Below are 22,699 nucleotides of genomic sequence, written 5' to 3'. Positions count from 1 at the left end.
AGAATCTGCTGTCTTTATAATGGGATATAGTTTAAAACATTGGTTATATTACCAAGGCTTTGATTGGGATGTTATATTTGAGAAAATACAGAGAATGATAGATTAACGGAGTGTCTAATCTATCGTGTCAACCCCAAATTTTTACGTATGAGATCCTTTAGTCCACCCAATGGCTGACGGTAGCAGCATCTTTAACACAACTCTTTGTTCAAATGTACTATGGTCTCTTTTAGAGTCAGACTCCTAGACTCACTTGTTCTCACTGCCTGTTTTAATTTAACCCAGGCATGCAATGCTAGATAATAAAATTGCTCCCTATTGGCTGATCAGAGAGGAGTCTGTGTAGTTTATGATGCTTCTTGTTGCACATGGATAAATATATCGGGTATTATAGAGTCTCAGTTGCAAAAATTAACAAACATGTTACTTGGTTAAAATAGCTACACTCATCTGGTTCATTCTTTTATCTATTCTATTTCAGTTGGTTTGCATCTTACCAAAGGTCCATACTCCAAACTCTTAACATTATCTTCCTCATAGTCATACTAGTGGTCTCCCTGGTGTGCTGTAATCTCTAAAAGTTTTAAGTGTTTGCATGCTGCCATCCATCAAATATCAAATGGTCTCTATTTGGCTGGAATTACATAAACTCAAAGAAATGTGTGATCAGGAGGATATCATAACCTATAAACAATGGAAGCCAAAAATGATGATAACTGAGAGTAATGCTAATGCTTTAAGTTTTGGTCACACTCTCACTTAAGTGAGAGTCTAAAGACTCCAAATTAGAGCCACTCACGCTAAATGCTGCATACTCCAACTGGAATTTTAAGGAAGCAGATCTCAAAACAGACCAATGTTTTCTGAAAACAGAAGATTCCAGTCTCCCTGAGTCAACATCATAAGGAAGTCCCCTCTGCTTTAACATTTACCCCAAAAAGAGTAACCTGAAGTACCCTGATGTTAACCAATCCATTTATTTCTATGGCTCTGTCTACTGGTTCCAATTTGACAAAACCCATTGCTCTGTTATTATATTGCCCAGGAGGAGCTATTACTGTACGTGTAGAGTGAGAGCTGCCCCAAATCCTGAATCACAATTAAAAGGAAATTCGATCTATAACTACATTAGTTGAAATTTTGTCTTCTGATGCATGTTCACAGCCAGCAATGGTTAGTGGAGTCTCTCAGACTGCAGCATTTTCACCCTGACCTTCCTGCCTCACTCTTTCACCTACAAGGACCCTTCTGATTACACTGGGCCACCCCAGATTGTCCAGAATAACCTCCCCATATCAAGAGTGAAGTCTTTTTGCCAAATAAAGTAACATGCACACGTTCCATGGATAAGGATGTGGACATTTTGGGGAGGCCATTATTCTGCCTAACACTGGTAACTTCCATAAACATCACCCACAACAAAAATTTCATTTGCCTTCTTTCTATATCTCATTGTTTTGTGTGAATCACAGGCAAGAGCACAAACTTTGAGGTGAAACACACCAGCTCTGCTATGAACTGGCTAGATGATCCTGGACCACTCACTTCACCTCCCACAGCGTTTTCTCATCTGCAGAACAAAGATGACTGTTACTGTATCAGAAAATGACAGTCAAAGTGTAAATTAAGATGTGTAAGGTATTAGACACTGAGGCTGGTACCTGATGAGCACTTGGTAAACATTCCTTTCAGTCTGTTCTTTTCTCTATCCCATTTCTCTCATCCTCACCCATCTTCTCCTTCATCTCCTCTCTCTTCATCGACTTACACACTCTTAACTTGCCATTTAGAAAGAAGTCATGCTCCCCATTCTCTCGTGACTCTGCTAGAATGTTCTTGTGATAGAGTCTGCCATCCACTCAAGACAGCCCACATTATTTATACAAAGAGGTCTGCTTAAAACAAGAAGTCTTCTTTATGTTCACATAAATTTATATGCACTTTCTCTTAACTTACGCACACCAGTCCCAATTCTGCCCTGTTAATTCATACATGCACTTCCATATTTCACACTTCTTCAGTCTTTCTCTTTACAAACTATAAACAAGAATAGTACTGAGACAAAAATAATAACCAGGGCTACAAGTGGGGATTCCTTTAGCAAAATGAATGTTTTCCTTTAACACGACGAATGTTTTCCTTTGACAAGATGAATGCTATGTGCAAGGCAGCCCTGAAGCCCTTTTCTGTACTTGGCTTACATCAAAGCCATTTGAGTCTACGACACATTTTTAGACAATAATTGTGACAGAAGCCACACCCATTCTGGGTATTTCTGCTGTTAGGTAAAGGCATTTTCACAGAATCTTGTGCATGAGCTAATGCTCCCCAATCCTTCCACTCCTGAAGTTAAGCTGCTTCTCCTTAACCATCTTCATCTCCGGTTGGCCTGCTAGGACCCTGGCTGGAAAATACCTCCTCATCCTACACGTCCAGGGTGGCACCTTTTCCTATTCCCATAATCATAATAGTTTGCACTGACTTAAAACTTAGTATGTGCCAGGCACTATCCTAAGATCTTTCCATGTAGCTAACATCTTCACAAAAATTCCTGGATGTTATCCCCATTTTTACAGATTAAAAAAATGAGGCAGGCTGGGCACGGTGGCTCACACCTGTAATCCCAGAACTCTGGGAGGCTGAGGCAGGTGGATCACAAGGTCAGAAGTTCGAGACTATCCTGGCCAATATCGTAAAACCCCATCTCTACTAAAAATACAAAATAATTAGCCAGGCATGGTGGTGGGCGCCTATAGTCCCAGCTATTCGGGAGGCTGAGGCAGGAGAATGGCGTGAACCCTGGAGGCAGAGCTTGCAGTGAGCCAAGATCGTGCCACTGCACTCCAGCCTGGGCAACAGAGCGAGACTCCATCAAAAAAAACAAAAAAACAAAAAAAAACAAAAAAAAACGAGGCAGAGAAGTAATGTACCCAGTATCACCCACCCAACTCCATAATTTAACCTCATCCTCCACTTCATCTGGGAAGAGGATACCCTGAGATTTCCAAGGTCTCCTGAATGACATACACCTTCCAGAATGATTTTTGCCCCCTCTACTTTCAGGATTTGACAAAGAGCCAGCATTTTGTTTTCTGTCTCACCCTTCACTTATGTACCTGTTCCCTAATGCTACACTCACAACTGCACAGCCCTGCATAAAAGCTGGCTTTGAGGAATCTCAGTCTCTTTTGGAAAAAAACAGAGCCAGGTTCCCAGTCATTATAAAGTCAGTTTTACTCAATTGTCAACTATTTTTACTGCCTTTCTCTGGTCATAAAAGGAGTTCCCTATGAATAGAAAGTGTAATGGGAAGGAAGTAGGAGAAGGGTGAGTTCCCATTATGGCCACAAAGAGGAAAAGATTCCAAATCCAGTAGCAGTCATAAAACACACCCAGAGTGGGTGGCTCTGAGAAATGACAGTCCCATCTGCCTCTTTTCATGCCTGTTGGCCTCTGATTTCCTTCTCAGCCTGTTCATCCTGGCCTTGCCTTCTTAGGCTAATACTAATGGCCTGGAGCTGGGGCCAGACCCAGGGCACACGGCACTGAATGAGGAGAGGGAGGTAGAGGAGGCAGAAAGGGAGAAGAATGTTTGACTCGTGGGGACCTGACTCACCTAGGTACACATCACCTGGGCAGCAAAGGGATCAGTGAAGGCCTGTGCAAGACTCATGGTGGTCATCCAGAATGATTGACTGAGGCAAGGGTCTTGACCAGTTAAGGTTTATTGAGCCAGAGCTTGAGGGTGCACCCTGGGAAAACATGAATCACAGAAAACCTCTGTGGGTGTGTTCTCTCTGAAGAGGTTGCAGAAGGCTTAGTATTTATATATTTCCTTACAGGGGGGAAGACAGGTAGAAAGAGATGGGATAGGTGGAAGAATAATTGATCTCATCTTGCCTTTGTTCTGTGCCTGGGAAGATAAATATTATCAGAATAAAACTTAACAGGCTTTAGTTTTAGGAGCTAGATTTTGATTGCACACCTGAAGTTATAATTGACATGCCTTGTTTTATGAAACGCTATACATCTTGAAAGATTTTGAGGCCAGCAAAGAACTATTTAGAGGGCAGTCATCTGGAGATCCCTGAGGCTTTTTGCCTTCCTGTTGCCCCAACCCCGCCTCCTACTTTTTTTTTAAGAAGCAAGGTCTTGCTCTGTCACCCAGGCTAGGGTATAGTGACATGATCGTAGCTCACTGCAGCCTGGAACTCCTGGGCTCAGGAAGTCCTCCCACATCAGCCTCCTGAATAGCTGAGACTACAGGCATGCACCACTGCACCCAGCTAATTTATTTTAGTTTACTTTTTGTAGACATGTGGTCTTATTTTGTTGCTCAGGCTAGTCTTGAACTCCTGGCTTCAAGCGATCCTTCCACCTTGGCCTTTCAAAATGTGAAGATTACAGGCCTGTGCCACCACACCTGCCAACCCCCAACATTCTTCTAAATCTTTCAGAGAAATCACTGTTAAATACATGACTTTGTGGCTATGTTTCATCTGATCTTACATCACTATGAAGGCTCATTCCTAGGAAGTCATCTCCCATGGAAAAGGGGGTGAAGTCAAATCAGAAAAGGACCAAGGACTAACTACAGCAACAACAACAACAAAAAAGTATAATCCTGGAATCCAATTGAGGATACACAACTGCCTCCTCAATTAGAGCAATTCTTTGGGCCATGATCACTAACACTTTCAGTTGCATGTTGGCTCACCTCTAATGTCTACAGCAGTCTATAGACTCATTTTTCTTTTTTCTTTTTTCTTTTTTTTTTTTTTTTTTTTTGAGACAGAGTCTGGCTCTGTCGCCCAGACTGGAGTGCAGTGGCCTGATCTCAGCTCACTGCAAGCTCCACCTCCCAGGTTCATGCCATTCTCCTGCCTCAGCCTCCCAAGTAGCTGGGACTACAGGCTCCCGCCACCACACCCAGCTAATTTTTTGTATTTTTTAATAGAGACGGGGTTTCACCGTGTTAGCCAGGATGGTCTCGATCTCCTGACCTCATGATCCACCCGCTTCAGCCTCCCAAAGTGCTGGGATTACAGGCATGAGCCACCACGCCCAGCCTATAGACTCATTTTTCTAGAGTCTCTGAATCATCTAACTGCAGTGACAATCTCACAGATTTCTCTGAATTTCAGTACAAATCCAGTATTCGTGTGACCCTTTCGTGTAGTCCATGCATCAACGGGCACAAAAATTGTTTATATATAAGTTGCTGTGATTTCTCCAAAAGTTCACTTAACTTGTCTAGTTTCAGTTTGCAGGGCTTGAAGAAAAGCACAGTTTTAATTTCTAATATTCCAAAATGGAAGAAAATCTTGAAATCATTACTTTTGATATTTATAGCCAGGAAAGAATTTAGGATTCAGTCCAAATTATAGGCAAATAATAAAACTCAAAAATAATGAACAAGCCTAGAATTTAATAACAGTTGTATTGAAGTTTTCTTTTGAAACACAAATTTTTCTCTCTCCAGGCTCCCATTTTTATGAAAGACAAATCATAGTAGGACAAATGTATTTGCTAAATAAGTTTTAGTCTTATACCTGGCCTGATTATTTGCATAAAGTATGGCAAGAATAGTGGTTGGCCATAGAGAGTCTTTTTAAATTGGCTTTGCTGAGACTTTTTTTCATAAGGAATCTCAGATTAGACTCCCAAAAGCATCTCAAGGCTATGCAAGCCAGGAATTTATCTGTGCCTGTAGATACCTGCATGAATTTGGTGAATTCCTCTTTTCTTGAGGTCTCAAAATAACTTGGGGGTTCCTGGGCCTATCAGAAAGTGACATTCTTTACTTACCACAGATCATTAACTTTTTATAGAAACTGCATAGACAAGGTAACCAGGTCAGTCTGTCCAAGAGGCTTTTTGTCAGTTCTATAAAGTCAATCTCAATTCCTCAAAGCATTCTGGTCATATCTGAAAATATACCATTTCACTCAAAGCCTCTATAAAATAACCAATGTCTCCAATTGTGTCCTGTTATAAAAGAAAACAAATTCTTATGGAATTTATGCAAATATCTATATTGCCATAAATTAAGAATATGCACAAATCGTTTATTTTTGTAGAAATTGGGTAGAGAGAAAGATAAATCTTTCAAATTTAGCTCACAAAATTATACTTTACCCAATTTGTTGTAAGCTAAAAAGCTCAAAAGAAAAAAAAAAAAGCTTTTTTGACTCTGGAGAACAAAACATAAAAAAAGTCAGCAATGTTTTTTTTTAAAAAAAAAGGTCATGAAAAAATCATTTTAGTCCTGTATCAATTTATCCTCATGTAATTAACTCTTGTTCTCCTTGATGTTGGGTTAGCAATCATCATGAATGCATTTTTTTTAACTAAAGTCCTGGGTTTTTTTTCCTAGTCCAATGACATGAGCTCCATAGTTATGAGAAGCCAACATTTAAGAGTACTTGTAAGAGTCTGTTCCACAAATATACTTCAAATGTGGTTCGAGGACAGCAAAAAAACAATTTGTGAGGGAGGTCATCCAGATATGCCTAGGGCCTTTTCATCTTCTCCTGGGGCTCTGGCTAATGTACAATGCTTTGACACAAGGTTGTAAAGTAACAGTTGTTCATTTGGGGAAAAAATGGTGGTCCTGCATGACTCAATCTCCAGGCTGAAGTATCCCTTTGGTGTAATGAGTTTGGCAGTCCTGAGGTGTTTATTTTCCTTTACATAATTTTAGAAGTTGTACTTCCTTGATATTGTCTGACTGAGAACAAAGGGATGGGTGTGGAAGGCATCACAGCTTTCTCCCATTTACAATCCCATTGTCATTCCCTTCTTCCTCTGTTGGGTTACATTCCTCTATTGATAGATAACTTATTTACTGAGTTGTTTTCACAAAAATCCAAACGTCAGTTGAACTTCTTAAAGTCCTAAGCATTCAGTTCAGTTCAAGGCCATCTTAGTTGAAGGATCTATAGAAAATTTTGATAAGAAAGTTCACACCACCCGCAATACCTTTGGAACCACTGAGCTACAGGAATGAAGAGGAAGTAATCTGCTACATGCTGGGGACCTTTATGTTTGTACCTCATCCAATGCTCACAATGACCCTTTAAATAGGCACTATTATCCCTCTATTCCAAGACATCAATTAACTTGTCCCTTATCTCACCTGATAAAAGGTGGAACTAGGACTCAGACTCATATTTCTGAATCCAAAACTCATGCTTCCAGCAAAAGACACTATCAACAGAGTAAACAGACAACTTACAGAGTGGGAAAACATATTTGCAAACTATGCATTTGACTAAAATGTAATATCCAGCATCTACAGGGAACTTAAACAAATTTACAAGAAAAAAAAATTCCCACTAAAAAGTGGGCAAAGGACAGGAACACACTTTTTTTTTTTTTTTTTTTAGTGCAGTGGTGCAATCTCGGCTCACTGCAACCTCCACCTCCCGAGTTCAAGAAATTCTCCTGCTTCAGCCTCCCAAGCAGCTGGGATTACAGGTGCCCGCCACCACACCCAACTAATTTTTTTGTATTTTTAGTAGAGACAGAGTTTCACCATATTGACCAGGCTGGTTTTGAACTCCTGACCTCAAGTGATCCACCCAGGTCAGCCTCCCAAAGTGCTAGGATTACAGGTGTGAGCCACTCTGCCTGGCAAACAGACACTTTTCAAAAGAAGACATACATGTGGCCAACAGCATAGGAAAGAAAGCTCACTATCACTGATCATTAGAGAAATGCAAATCAAAACTACAGTGAGATACCATCTCACACCAGTCAGAATGGCTATTATCAAAAATGTCAAAAAAAAGTAACATGCTGGCAAGGTTGTGGAGAAAAGGGGGTGCTTATACACTGTTGGTGGGAGTGTCAATTATTAGTTCAATCATTGTGGAAAGCAGTATGGCAATTCCTCAAAGAGCTAAAAACAGAACTACCATTTGACCCAGCAATCTCATTACTGGGTATATACCCAGAGGAATATAAATCATTCTATCATAAAGACACACGCACATGAATGTTCACTGCAGCACTGTTCACAATAGAGAAGACATAGAATCAACCGAAATGCCTCTCAATGGAAAACTGCATTTTTAAAATGTGGTACATATACACCACAGAATACTATGCAGCCATAAAAAATAATGTGGTCATCTCTTTTGCAGGAACATGGGTGGAGCTAGAGGATATTATGCTCAGCAAACTAACACAGAAACAGAAAAACAAATACTGCATGTTCTCACTTATAAGTGGGGCTAAGGCCGGGCGCAGTGGCTCACGCCTGTAATCCCAACACTTTGGGAGGCTGAGGTGGGTGGATCACGAGGTCAAGAGATTGAGACCATCCTGGCTAACACAGTGAAACCCTGTCTCTACTAAAAATACAAAAAAATTAGCCGGGCATGGTGGCAGGCACCTGTAGTCCCAGCTATTCAGGAGGCTGAGGCAGGAGAATGGCGTGAACCTGGGAGGCAGAGCTTGCAGTGAGCGGAGATCGCACCACTGCACTCCAGCCTGGGTGACAGAGAGAGACTCCGTCTCAAAAAAAAAAAAAAAAAAAAATTAAATTAAATTAAAATTAAAAAATAAGTGGGAGCTAAATGATGAGAACACATGGACATAAAAAGGGGAACAACAGACACTGGGGCCTACAAGAGGGTGGAGAGTGGGAGGAAGAAGAGGAGCAGGAAACATAACTACTGAGTATTAGGCCTAGTAGCTGGGTGATGAAATAATTTGTACATCAAACCCCTGTGACACAGGTTCACCTACATAACAAAGCTGCACATGTACCCTGAACCTAAAATAAAAGTTTTTTTAAACCACAATGAAATTCAAACATCAACAATTTAATCTCTAATCCTTCTCCAATGAAAATTTTAAGATTTTTTGAAAGAAAAATTTTAATGAGCAGAATAAATTGATTTTTTTCTAAAATATAATATAATGAAATAAAACTCATGTTTCACTCCACACCATTGTACCTACAAGAATTCAAAGAAAGGAAAGATGACTGCTTCTAACAGAAATAACTATACAGGCTTCAATGAAGAGACAGGGTCTGAAATGGGCCTTTAGGACAAAGAACAACTCAGGAGGCTGAGAAGACAGGCAAGGGTGTGATATGAACAGGGAAAAGACTTAGAAAATGTTTGGAAATGAGAAAGTAAAATGTGGGTCAGGTCCTTCAATGTAAATCAAGGGAGTAGATTGGGGCCGGGCTATGAGGGCTCTGAGTGGCATCCTAAGGAATGGGAACTTCATCCTACAGATAAGAGAAGTCACTGGAAAGCTCTGAGAAGCTCACAAACGTGACAAACAGCATTTCCAGGAAGATTACTCTACAATATTAGGCAAGATAACTTGGGAAATGGTCTTCAAGTCTGGCAACTTAATAGAAATATCTAGATTTCTTCTCCTTTTTTTTTTTTTCAAACTTTTCATTTTGAAATAATTTCAGACTTTCAAAAATGTTCCAAAAATACAGTCCCCATATACTTTTCACTCAACTTCCCCAAACATTGTTTTAGATAACCACAGTGCAAACATTAAAATCAATAAATTATCGCTGACATCATACAGTGAATGAATCTGCAGACCTTATTCAAATCCTCTTTATCTTCCCTCTAATGTCCTTTTTCTGGAACAGGGTCCAATGTACAATTACACATTGCATCTCATTGTTTTGTCCTCTCAGTCTCCTTTAATCTGGGACAGTTCCTCAGAATTTCTTTTGCCTTCATGACCTTAACATATTTGAAAAGTATTGGCGTTGTTATTTTGTAGTTACCCTCAGTTTAAATTTTTCTAATTTTTTCTCATGATTAAACTGAGGTTATACACTTCGGTCAAGAAAACCAAAGAGGCGATTTTGTGCCTTCTCCATCCATTATATTAGGATGCCCTAAGATGTCGATATCTCTAATTAATGGGATGTTAACTTTGAGCCCTGGGCTAAAATTCCTCCACAATAAAATGACCGTTTTCCTTGGAAGCATTCTTAAACAACCAATGCCTGGGCCACACAATGCACCAATCCAGTCAGACATACTTGGGGAAAGCACAGACATTGGTACATTTTAAATGCCCTACAAGTTACTCTAACCAGTATCCAGGAATGGAAACCCAAAGTTTAGACAATGAAGATTAGAATCCTGGATATCAGCTAAGAAGCCATTCCTTGGGCTGCTCTTTTCAAAAAGAACATCCAATTCTAGACACAATTAAACACATATGGACTTTGGCATGGACCCCTGGTAGGAAAATGAGAAGGTTAAAAATCCCCTTACTGGGAACATGATGAGTGAGTAGACTGCTGTCTAATAAAAAGAGAAGGCAGGGCCGGGAATGGTGGCTCACACTTGTAATCCCAGCATTTGGAAGAGGCCAAAATGGCTAGATCACTGGAGCCCAGAAGTTCGAGACCAACCTGAGCAATATGGTGAAACCCCATCTCTACAAAAACAGACAAACAAATAAACAAAACAAAAAATTAGCTGGGCATGATGGCATGTGCTTGTGGTCCCAGCTAACAAGGAGGCTGATATGGGAGGATCACTTGAGCCCAGGAGGTGGAGGTTGAAGTGAGCTATAGTCCACTACACTCCAGCCTGGGTGTCAGAGTAAGACTCTGTCTCAAAAGAGACAGAAAGAGAGAGAGAGAGAGAAAGGCAGGGCACTAAGTAAAGTGACCAGCCCTCCTGGCCTATTTTCTCTCCAGATATCAGAAACCCTGGCTTCAGTAATAGTGCACACCCATATATTTTATCCTCATAAGCCTAACATGAGCTCCTAATTGCCACTGACAGGGACAGAATTATGAATCATGTGATCCAAATAGATGACCACACATGCAAAGATGCACACTTCCACACAGAGTTGAATGAACAATTGATAGACTCCAGATTGAAAGTACATGACCTCCCTTAAACAAACCTGTCCTCCCCATTTGGTCCTTTGTCCTTAATCTCTTCTGAATCTGTTGTAAATTTTATGAAATAGGAAAGTGTACACATCTCCTGCCACCAAGCTGTTTAAGTTAGAAAATACTGTTCTCAACTTCCTTAGAGTTATTACCTTAGGGTTTCCATAAAGGGATATCATCAATAACCTCCTCAGAGGGGCCATCTGATAAGATGCAAAAGAAAACGCCAGTTTCACCAAAACCCAGAGGCAGGAGTGACCCTGACAGGAACAAACCCTAAGGTATTCACTTGCCTGCCCAGGGTCTGGTGCAGCTGGCGCAGGAGAAACTGCTGCTGGCAATAGCTGAAAAAAAAAAGAGACAGCAGCTCTAACACTCAGGGGGTAGAGTAAGAAAGGAGCTCACTCAATTCACCTTCAGTTCTCACACAGCCAAAACCCTTCCAGCCTCCCTATGGGGTCTCACTGGGACATAATTAAATGCCAATACATGGGTGAAACAATTTATAGAAGGGTGGGATCAATTGGGTCAGAAATGCTCATAAGGCCAGGCATGGTGGTTCATGCCTGTAGTCCTAACACTTTGGGAGGCCGAGGCGGGCAGATCACTTGAGGTCAGGAGTTCGAGACCATCCTGACCAACATGGTGAAACCCCATCTCTACTAAAATACAAAAAAAAAAAAATTAGCTGTGCATGGTGGCATGCATCTGTAATCCCAGCTACTCAGGAGGCTGAGGCAGGAGAATAGCTTGAACCCGGAAGGCGGAGGTTACAGTGGGCTGAGATTGCGCCACTGCACTCCAGCCTGGGGGACAGAGTGAGACTCCGTCTCAAAACAAAACAAAAAAGAAAAAAGAAAGAATGAAAGAAATGCTCACAAAAGAGACAGGGTTCAGGTTAAGCCTTGAATGGTTCAGCCTTAGGAAAGCAGAGACATGGAGAAACATAAGCCAGGGAACTAGGTGTCAGGCACCACTGTAGATGCTAGTTTTTTTTGGTTTTGGTTTTTTTTTTTTAAATTATACTTTAAGTTCCAGGGTACATGTGCACAATGTGCAGGTTTGTTACATATGTATACATGTGCCATGTTGGTGTGCTGCACCCCATTTACTCGTCATTTACATTAGGTATCTCTCCTAGTGCTATCCCTCCCCCCTCCCTCCACCCCACGACAGGCCCCGGTGTGTGATGTTCCCCACCCTGTGTAGATGCTAGTTTTAAAGAGGGTCCGAGGAATGACAGTGGGCTTGCAGATGTTATTTTATTTACTCTCTCAATCAATACATGAAATTATTTCAGAGGAGGATGCTCATCCTCAGAAAGGGGAAGTAACTTGCCAAGGTCGGTGGTGGATATGGGATTAGAAACTCGGTGAGTCTAACACCAGAGACCATGTAACCATCACTACCATTGAGAGACCTGAACGAAGTATGTGTAGGGAACAGGAAGGAGCAGGGAGAGCTAGAGCAGAAAGAGTCAGTTAAAAAAACAGGGAAGTTATGTAAGCTTGCTAAAGGGGGAATCACATGTTGTAGAGGCATGAACAGTAGACACAGAGGTTCAAACTTGATCTTGTGATTATAGAAGAGCCCCTCAAGGTTTTGAGGAAGGGCAGACCCAGTCAAAGTGAAACCTTGAGCCAAGATCAGTGGGTGGTGGAAATGGAGTTCTGGGTTCCTAAGGTAAAGAGGTGCCACCAACAACAGTGTAGGGGCCACGTGATGCATGAAACGAGAATTGGACGGAGAAGCTGAAGCCCTGGGTTTAAATGCAAAAAGTCATGCAGTGAGGGCATAGCTATGGAAGGCAAGTTATATTCTCTCTCTGTAGTTTGGTCTCTCTTCAGCCATAAATCACAAGGAATAAGAATTAATCTCTAAATGACCCTCAAGCCTTGCTACTCAAAGTGTGGTCCACCAACCAGCAGCAATGACATCATCCAAAAGCGCCTTAGAAATTGAGAATCTCAGGCCCCACCAAAAGAATCCGAATCTGTATTTAATCAAGATCTTCAGGTGATCCATGAACACATTAAGATTTGTGAAGCACTTCTCTCCAGTGTCTTCCAGTTCTAAAATGCAACTATTTCACACTCAACTATGTCACCTCACAAGAGAAAAATAATAATGAAGTTTACCTTTCACCTCATTCGTGACCTTTTCTTAATCCTAAAAGCCTCTTAGGCTTGCCCATATTCAGGTAGAGGTTTTAGAAAACACCAGAGAGGGCCGGGCGCGGTGGCTCACATCTGTAATCCTAGCACTTTGAGAGGCCGAGGCGGGCGGATCGCAAAGTCAGAAGATCAAGATCATCCTGGCTAACACGGTGAAACCCTGTCTTTACTAAAAATATAAAAAATTAGCTGGGTGTGGTGGCATGCACCTGTAATCCCAGCTACGTGGCTACTCGGGAGACTGACGCAGGAGAATCGCTTGAACCCGGGAGGCGGAGGTTGCAGTGAGCCGAGATCCCACCGCTGCACTCCAGCCTGGGCAACAGTGAGACTCCGTCTCAGAAAAAGAAAAAAGAAAAAAAAAAGAAGCAGCAGCAGCACTGCCACCTTGTGGCCATCATTAGTTAATGCACCTAACTCCTGGGGTAAAAGGGCATAGGGCTGGCAGGGGCAGCCTGCCAGAGGTAGTTGGTGAAGTCCAAGTCACGGACTGGATAAGAGAATCACAGCTGCCCACATGACTGAAAGTAACTGTCATAGAGAGCTCAGCCTGCATCATTGAGCAATGTCCCATTGCAAAGGACATTTTTTTAATATGTGATATCAGTGGAAAACCACATTCCTAGCCAAGCTCTGCCCTTGTTACCTTAAAAATCATTCTGAGAGGTATTTTCAGACACCCAGCCCTGGCTTGAATTCTGCCAGTAAACTTGTAATTTTCCAAGGAAACTTCCTTTACTGTAACAGTTCTTTTTCGTCTTGAGTCAAAAGATGTCTGATTCACACTCACCAATCCTCATCTTACTCTCCATAGGCTGAAATAAGTTTAACATCTTTTCATACAACTGACCTTCAAATACGGGTAAACCATCCCATGCACCACCCACCCAATCTTCCCTCGGCCATTTCCCATATAGGGTCACCTGAAGCCCCACACCCTCTGGTCACTTTCCCATGGTCAAGTGAAGTGCAGCAACCACAGCAGACACTCCAAATCCTAGGGGTGTTCCCCAGAGCAGCAGAGCCACAGGACCCCCATCCCTGTCCTGGCACCTCACCCCTATCTAGAAGCCAAATGCCACATCAGCTGATCTGGGGACGCTGACTTTTCCTGCTTCTGCTGCTGCTCAGTCATCCCACACCTGCGCAGATGTCTACTTTTTATTCTGTTTTATTTTGTAAGAAATATTTATCGGAGGGCCGGGCATGGTGGCTCACGCCTGAATCCCAGCACTTTGGGAGGCCAAGGCAGGCGGATCACGAGGTCAAGAGATCGAGACCATCCTGGCTAAAACGGTGAAACCCCTTCTCTACTAAAAACATTTTTAAAAAAATTAGCCAGGCATGGTGGCAGGCGCCTGTAATCCCAGCTACTCGGGAGGCTGAGGCAGGAGAATGGCGTGAACCCTGGAGGTAGAGCTTGCAATGAGCCGAGATCATACCACTACACTCCAGCCTGGGCATCAGAGCGAGACTCCGTCTCAAAAAAAAAAAAAAAAAAAAAGTACTTATCGGAGTCTGCTGTGTACTGTCACTGGAGAGACAAAGGTGAATCACACCTGGTCCCTGCCTCACAGAGCTCCAGGCTACAGATGGAACCCACTCAAAGTCAGACCATTACTATTCAGTGACAAACATGATGACAGACCTCAACACAGGATTTTCTGACCCATCTCACCAATGCCCTGTGAAATACCTTCCACTCTTGGTTTTCTGGGATCAGTTTTCTTCATTTCAAGCTCAAAGTGAAAAAGAGAATTCAAATGTTCCCGATGGTCCTCTGTGTAGTCATAGCTGGAGCCGGCATGTCCTCCTGGTTAATCCAGGGTGCTCAGGGCTCCCACTTCACTCTGAGCATCCTCGCTCCTATCGGAGCTCACCATGTCTGCACCTGCAGCAGCCAGGTGGCTGCACATAACAGAAAATCCAGCAAGTCAGAAAACTTGATTTACTCCTATAACTTTGAGGCTAGTGACCTTGTGACATTGAACTAGTCCTATGACTTGCCTGCACTTTAATTTCCATGTCTGTAAAGTGGGGCAGGTGGATTCGGTCACCCTAGGTGCAGCTATATAGTGAAAGCTCCTCAGAGACAGCAGCACATCTGATCTTCTCAGCATCCACCATCTAGCAAATACCAGGCACACACTAGGCGCTCAAAGCCTCACTGAATGTGTGTGTGAATAAATGACTATATGAGAGCCATGTGGATCATGGACAAAATCAACAAATATTTTTGAACGTCTACCAAATACACTGCAGAATAGGGAAATAAGTAACCCAGACAGGCCACTGTTTTCTCCTAACTTCCCCTGGCCTCCTTCCTGAGGGAGGGAGGGCCTCTGTACATCAGAGAAACTCTTGACACAAATAATGTTCTTGAAATGCGTTATAAGAAGTTGTCATGTTAACAAGAGGAAAGTCCATTTGTTTTAGAGGTGTTTTAATCAATGGACCTGAGGGACCCAAAGCCCCCCGTGATGAGACACAGGATGTGATACCCACCCCAAGCGCATGGAGGGGAAACCAGATGGAGTGAACTGACAGGGAGCAGGACCTGGGAGAACAGGGGGGTAAAGAGATTGAGGGACCCAGAGGAAGGTCTGAGGAGGAGCTCCCGGCCCCTGTGGTGGCCTCGGTGTGGACTGATGCAGAACTCAGCAGCGTAAGTAAAGCGGCCACACCAGGCTCCATGTGTACGTGGAATCGTTTTTCAGTAAGATTTTCTTTCTGCTCATGGGCTGTACTTTCACATATTTTCTAATACACAGGCTGCACTTTTACATATTTTCTAACACATCAGGCCCAGTTAACAGGTTACAAAACGATCATTCCATTCAACAGTCAATTATAGAATACTCCCAAAGTGCCAGGCTCTATGAGTTCAGGGAATACAAAAATGAACACAAACAGCCCCTACCCTCAATGATCTCCATACAAAGAGCTCCAAAGAGTGCGTCTCCTACAACACACCCCTGCTCCACACAGCCGTTCTCTCTGCCCTCCACCAACCCAAATCCTACCCTGCCCTGTGAGGCCAGCTCAAGTTCCACCCAACTCGGAGTCCCCCATGCACTTCTGCCACTTTGAGAGATTACTGCACTCATATCTCTAGGCTTTATAAAGTGGATGTCATCTCCCTCATTAGACTTGAGGCTCCTGAAGGCAGAGATTATTTTTAGAATTTTCAAGAAAGAAGTCACATCAGTGGTTTGCATCAGACCACGCTTAGGCCCTGCCTGACCCTTCAATTCACACACAGGCTCCACTGCCTAGCACAGTCCCTGGCCCCTGCAGGTGCTTTATAACCCCTGCAGTAGCAAAGCCCACAACCAACTCTGTGACAAGGCAACAGGCTGGGATAATTTGAAAACACAGAGAGAAGAATTGTCAAACAAGAATCAAAGGGCTTTGACTCATGGCTTGCCTCTTCCCTCCTCTCAGGGAAACAAAATCACGCCACCTGTTCTCACTCCTGCCTCATTCTAGGCCTCTTCATATTCCATGATGATCCTTGCCTACAAATAACAATTCCTGTGTTGTGAGCCAAATAGTGATTTTCCATTTCCACCACTCCTTCTACATTTATTAACTGGAATTCTGCTACAGGAAAAAGCTATTTCTGCTCCCTCATTTATTTAATTTATTCAATTATTTATTTATATCAGCATGGATTCATGGGTATTTATGAACTGGAATCCATTACTATCATTATTTATTATGTTGTTCATATTGTCCCAAAATTGACCATTGAGAGTCCCTTGGAAATCTGTGACCTTTTGACACATTCCCACCATTTTTCGTGTAGTTCCTTACTTTCTGGCCCCACAAGAAGCTCCAGGTTCCTCTATGCTTTCCTGACCCAGCCCTGGAATCAGCTATTTCTCCAGGGAGCCCTGGTTCCTTTCATGGGAGAATGATGTTTGCAGGCCATCGGCACGGATAGGCCCACGGTTAGAAGGTGCTGGTGCTTCTGTGCCCTCTAGTGGTCAGATCTGGGAAATACACACTCACACTAGTTTACTGTTACCCACATTTTACAAATTAGGTAAATGAGGCACAGAAAAGTTACACAACTTGACCAAAATCGCAGAGCAAATAGATGGTAAAACTGACATGAAAATAATGACAGATGCACCATAAGTCCTAACAAGCGAAAAAGTAACTTATCACAAATGTACATTAGCAGAAAGCCACAAGCCCAATATTCCAGCATAGACACTCTCTCTGGAAAATAACCAGAATTCCACAGCAATAACCACAATGATAACCATCATGTACTCAACACCTGCCTGGGCACGGGGCTCCCACAGCAGCTCACTTATTCCCAACAACTCTGCAAGGTGGATTTTACCATCCTCCTTTCACAAATCAGGGAATCAAGGATCACAGAAGCCAAGTGACGTGTCCAAGTTGACATAGTTAAGTGATGGAGCCAGTAATTGACCCCAGGTCTATCTGGATATAAAGTGCATGCTTATGCCACTGTATCAGCGTTTCCCAAAACTGATTTTAGGTGAAAGTTAAATAAGCTATTTTTTAATTTTAATACTCATGTGTTTATTTTAATGCATGTTAGAAAAACATTTAAGCACACATCAAATCTGTAATTTCATGGACAATACTGCATAAGACAAGGATGTTTTGTCTCCAACTCCTGGCTTCAAGCAATCCTTCCACCTCAGCCACTCGAGTAGCTGGGATCACAGGTGTGAACCACCGTGCCCTGATAAACAAAGATGTTTTGTAAACTAAATTTATTTAGAAAAAAATAGTATAGGCTGGCCACGGTGGCTGATGCCTGTAATCCCAGCACTCTGGGAGGCCAAGGTGGGCAGATCACTTGAAGTCAGGAGTTCAAGACCAGCCTGGCCAACATAGTGAAACCCCATCTCTACTAAAAATACAAAAAATTAGCTGGGTATGGTGTCGCATGCCTGTAATCCCAGCTACTCGGGAGGCTGAGGCAGGAGAATCGCTTGAACCTGGGAGGCAGAGGTTGCGCGTTGAGCTCAGATCGCACCATTGCACTCCAGCCTGGGCAACAAGAGCAAAATCCCATCTCAAAAAAAGAAAAATAGTATGAAGTAAATAATAAATGTGGTACAAGCTGTAGAGAAAATCATAAAGGCAATCTAGAAATGTCTGAGGTCTGGATGACATAATACTACAGCAACGTGCAGCTTCATTCTCAGTTACTCCCAGGAAATTAGGGCCACATAGCGCTGCAGAAAGAACAAGTAAGACTCTTAGACCCGGGCTTTAGCCCCAGATGTGTCCATTCCTAGGACCCCAGACATCTTTGTGACCTCCTTGCTGGGAGGAAATCCAACCTTCCCAGACATTTAAGAACACTAAGAAGACCCTGAATACACCGAGGGATTTCTTTGTCATAGAGACAACAAACCAGGTTCGGGGACCCCAGGGACTCTCTGTGTGGTGTTGACAGACCCAAGGCCAAGACACAGCAGAGATCAGTGCTGGGGAGGGTGATTTGTCCTGTTAAGGGACAGGGGTCCAAATAAACCTTGCTTCTCAAAGCATAGTCTGGGGAATTTAAATGAAGACAGAAAGGAAAAAAGAAGAATGGACAAGAAGGCAGGACTGAGAGGGGAGGGGGCAGAGAGGCTTCCTGGGCAGAGCCCACCCCCACCCATGACCCTGGGAAGTGCTCCTGCCCTGGGAGGAGGCTCAGCACACAGGGAGGAAGGACAGCAGAGCCGACAGTCACAGCAGCCCTGACAAGAGCGTTCCTGGAGCTCAAGCTCTTCCCTCAGCCCTCCCTGCAGAGGGCGCATCCCCTGGCAGGGGTTCCTTCTCACAGGTGAGGGGAGGACTCCTTGGGAGTGGGTGGGAGGAGAGAGCACAGAGACTGACTGGGATCTCCTGGGGAGGATGGGACTCTGAGGAGGGACAGAGGGCTTCTGTTGGAGCCTCAGAGGAGGACACCAGAGAGGGACACGGGTCACACCAGGAAAATCTCAATGATCTGAAGCTGTTAATGGAGAAACAATCTCCACTGTTAATATACTGCAAGTGAATCATCACTGATCAATAAATTCTGAAAACTGATGACAATAAAATGTTATGTCAGGGTAACACTCCAGAAAAAAACAGAACCAGGGCCACTAAACACTGTCCTTACCCACAAACCTCAGGCCATGGAGGGCCCTGGGAACACTCATGAACTCATCCACAGGAGTCTGCAGCCTGTCCCAGACACTGGGGTGCAACAAAGATCACACAAGTCCCCACCCTCACGGAGCTCACACTCTCATGGGAGGAAGACAGACACCCAAAGAGATCTAGAATGTGAGGTCAGGTGCTGACAAGAGCCCTGGAGGGAACAGAGCTGGGAAAGGTCAGAAAGAGAAGAGCAAGGGTCTCTAGAGGAGGTGTCAGGGGAAGGGTCTCCCAAGGATGTCCTGATGTGAGCAGGATCTGAGGGCAATAAGGGGTGGGGGCTTGTGCAGACTCCTGGGGAAGAGGATTCCAAACTGGGAAGTGCCAAGGTCAGAGGTGCTGAGGGAATGGGGGTTATGCTGCTGACCTTGACTCAGCAGGACCCACGCATGTACGTGCACGTTCTCTCTCTCTCTCTCTCTGTCTCTCTCTCTCTCTCTCTCCAGGGCTAGGGGGTGAAGAGACCTCCTCAGAACCCAGGGCCCCATCTTTCCATCCAAATACATAGGTCCCAATATTGACTGATGTTCTCTCCCCCACCTTAGCCTCAGTTTTAACTTTCTGGAACCCACCCACTACTGCCATGCTCACTGTTGAAGCCATGCTGTCCAATGCCGCAAAGGGGAAGGAGGTTCTTCTACTCACTCACAATCTGCCCCATGATCTTATTGGCTATAACTGGTACAAAGGGGAAAGGGTGGAGGCCAACCACCATATTACAGGATATGTAACAGGAACTCTAATAACTATCCCCAGGGCCTGCCCACAGCATTCAAGGGACAATATACCCCAATGCATCCCTGCTGATTCAGAATGTCACCCAGGACACAGGATTCTACACCCTACACGTCATAAAGATAAACCCTGAGAAAGAAGAAGTATCTGGCCAGTTCCATGTATACTGAGTGATTCTCCCACAGCCTCTGACTGTTGGGGGTCAGTTCTACTTAACATACATGGGATTGTCAGGCCTGGGCTGTGCCTGTGTCCCCTTCTGTATTATGTCCCATGTTGGGGTTTGAACATTTACTGCAGGACACATACAGGGTAGACAAACTTCAACAGATCAGAATTCCTTTCCCGTATCCAGACCCTGCAGGCATTCACTGCTGAGGAAGGACAGTCTGATGGGGGGGACTCAGCAGGGGGAGGTCAGTCTCAGCCAAGCACCCCGTGCCCTCCCTATGGACATGACCTTGAGAAGACCCTGGAGAACTAAGTCAGGGTCTGGCCTGAGGGGTCTATGGAATCCTGTGGAGCCCTGAGGAGCCTATGCCAGAGCTGGATTGTTGCCTCCTGGGCTGACTGGGAGCCACAATTTACCAGCTGTCCAAGGGCAGTGGCTCCTGGAGCTGGTCACTAGCCAGGGCTCAGCCCCCAGGCCCTCATCTGGGCAAAGACAGAGCCTCAACATTCACCTGAGACTCAGCATGTAGAGCACAGATGGACAAGATTACTAGGGCATGAGCCCATTGCCCTGGGGGACTTAGGTGACTCCATTGGAAGTTCAGGGTCCCTAGGGGGAGGAACAAAGAGAGGATGCTCCCAGCAGCTCCTTCTCCACCTGAAATCAGGCCCAGGGCCCTTTCTCTTACAGGCAAATAAGCATATGTAAAAAGTAAAGTAGAGGTTCCTCTTCAAAGACTTTCCTCCCTGTCTAATTAGGAATAAATAGCAACTTCTCTTAGAAACAAAATTTACTCAAAGACGTGTGCTAACATTCTTAAATATCTGCTAGCTGTAATAAAAAAAAAAAAACAGTGTATTTTATGTTCTTAGCTCCCACAATTTAGCCTAAATATTTGCCCTGGCATGCTTATACTGGTCCAAGCAAGCATTAGGTCATAGCCTGTTCCTCTTCTTTATTTGAAGATGGTTTTTACCTTTCTCAGCATTCCACAAGTTACTTCCTCCTTCCTTTGTTCTCCTCTGCCTTTGCCTCTTTTAAAAAGTTCTAAGTTGCTAGCCAATCGGGAAAAATACGAAATGTGACGTCCTCTTCCAGCCAGTGGAAACCGGACACAGCAGTAAGGTAGACACGTCAGATTATAAATGACCCTGTCTCCTTTGTTCGGTGTACTCTTGTCACAAAATTGCTGGCGAGTATACCCTTTCTGCAGAAAATATAAAAATGGCCTTGCTGAGAAAATTAAATTTATGTTCAAGTGCTATTTCTTTACAGCACTGGGGAACAAGCATTTCAAATACATACATGCTGTTCATCTGGGCAGCTGCTCTGTGCAGAGCTGAGATCAAGTAATTGTAAACATTTTGAGGTTAATTCATAAACAACCTTGTAGCCAAATAGCATTTATCTTATTTATTGAAAGGAAACTGAGGCACAGGGAGACAGTCACTGACTAGGGTCACACTGATATGGCTCTGATGACTGGAGCAATACCAGGATCCTCGGTCTTGTGCCAATTTAGATAAAACAACACAGACACATGTGGAGCAAAGAGTTTAATAGGCAAAAAAGAAGGAAAAAGCTCCCCCATACAGGGACAGACGGAGGGGGGTTCCAAGCAAAGAGAGGAAACCCTAAGTGCAGCAGAAAACAGCCAGTTATATGAGGAGGCCGGAGGACGTGGTGTCTGATTTGCACAGGGCTCAGGGGATTGGTTTGACCAGCCATGTCATTCACGTAGCCCAAGAAGAAACTGGCCCTCCACCCTGGCCTTTTAATATGCAAATGCAGGGAGCCTTGATGGTTCTACACACGTGGGGATATGTGAGGGCAACCATGTTGCCAGGCACATATGGGAGCAAGGGCAAGAAGAGGGCAGGAATCCCCATGTTTGGGTGGACCCAGTTTCTAATGGCCTTCATTTGTATATCAAAGCTTGCCAGCCAGGCTCTAAGAGCTGGGGCTTTTCTGCTAGACAAGCAACATTTCTGGAACTGCTTTAAAAGAAACAAAAACTGGCCAAGCAGTGGCTCATGCCTGTAATCCCAGCACTTTGGGAGGCTGAGGTGGGTGGATCACCTGAGGTCAGGAGTTGGAGGCTAGCCTGGGCAACATGGTGAAACTCCATCTCTACTAAACACACAAAAATTAGCCGGGCATGGTGGTGCGTGCCTGTAATCCCAGCTACTGGGGCGGCTGAGGCAGGAGAATCGCTTGAACCTGGGAGGCGGAGGTTGCAGTGAGCCGAGACCACGCCACTGCACTCCAGCCTGGGCAACAGAGCAAGACTCCGTCTCAAAAAAAGAAAAAGAAAAACTTCCCAAGGACCCCCTTTCCTCTCTATCTCCCTAAAATAATTTCCTAATAACTCCTATAACAACACAGTCCATAGGTGGCAGATTAGAGTCATGTGAGGTCTGTCTGCAGCCACAGCCCCCTCCTCTCCTCCACTGGGGTTGTGTGAGGCTGCTTGTTATTAGGCATCTGCAGACCTGAGACCAGTCATGGGTTCATCTCCCTTCATCTTGG

The 22,699-nt window shown here is 44.0% G+C and overlaps 1 protein-coding gene across 1 annotated transcript in view; it reads right to left on the bottom strand.

Annotated features, from left to right (window-relative positions):
• The window catches only part of LOC107969552 (uncharacterized), a 260,968-nt gene that overhangs the window by 69,999 nt on the left and 168,270 nt on the right, over nucleotides 1-22,699 (bottom strand). The gene's annotated exons all lie outside the window — the stretch shown is intronic.

This window comes from Pan troglodytes, chromosome 20 (assembly GCF_028858775.2).
Source record: "Pan troglodytes isolate AG18354 chromosome 20, NHGRI_mPanTro3-v2.0_pri, whole genome shotgun sequence".
Lineage (NCBI taxonomy): Eukaryota > Metazoa > Chordata > Mammalia > Primates > Hominidae > Pan > Pan troglodytes.
The sequence above is the reverse complement of the archived record's forward strand: the minus strand, read 5'-3'. Positions and strand labels throughout refer to the sequence as shown.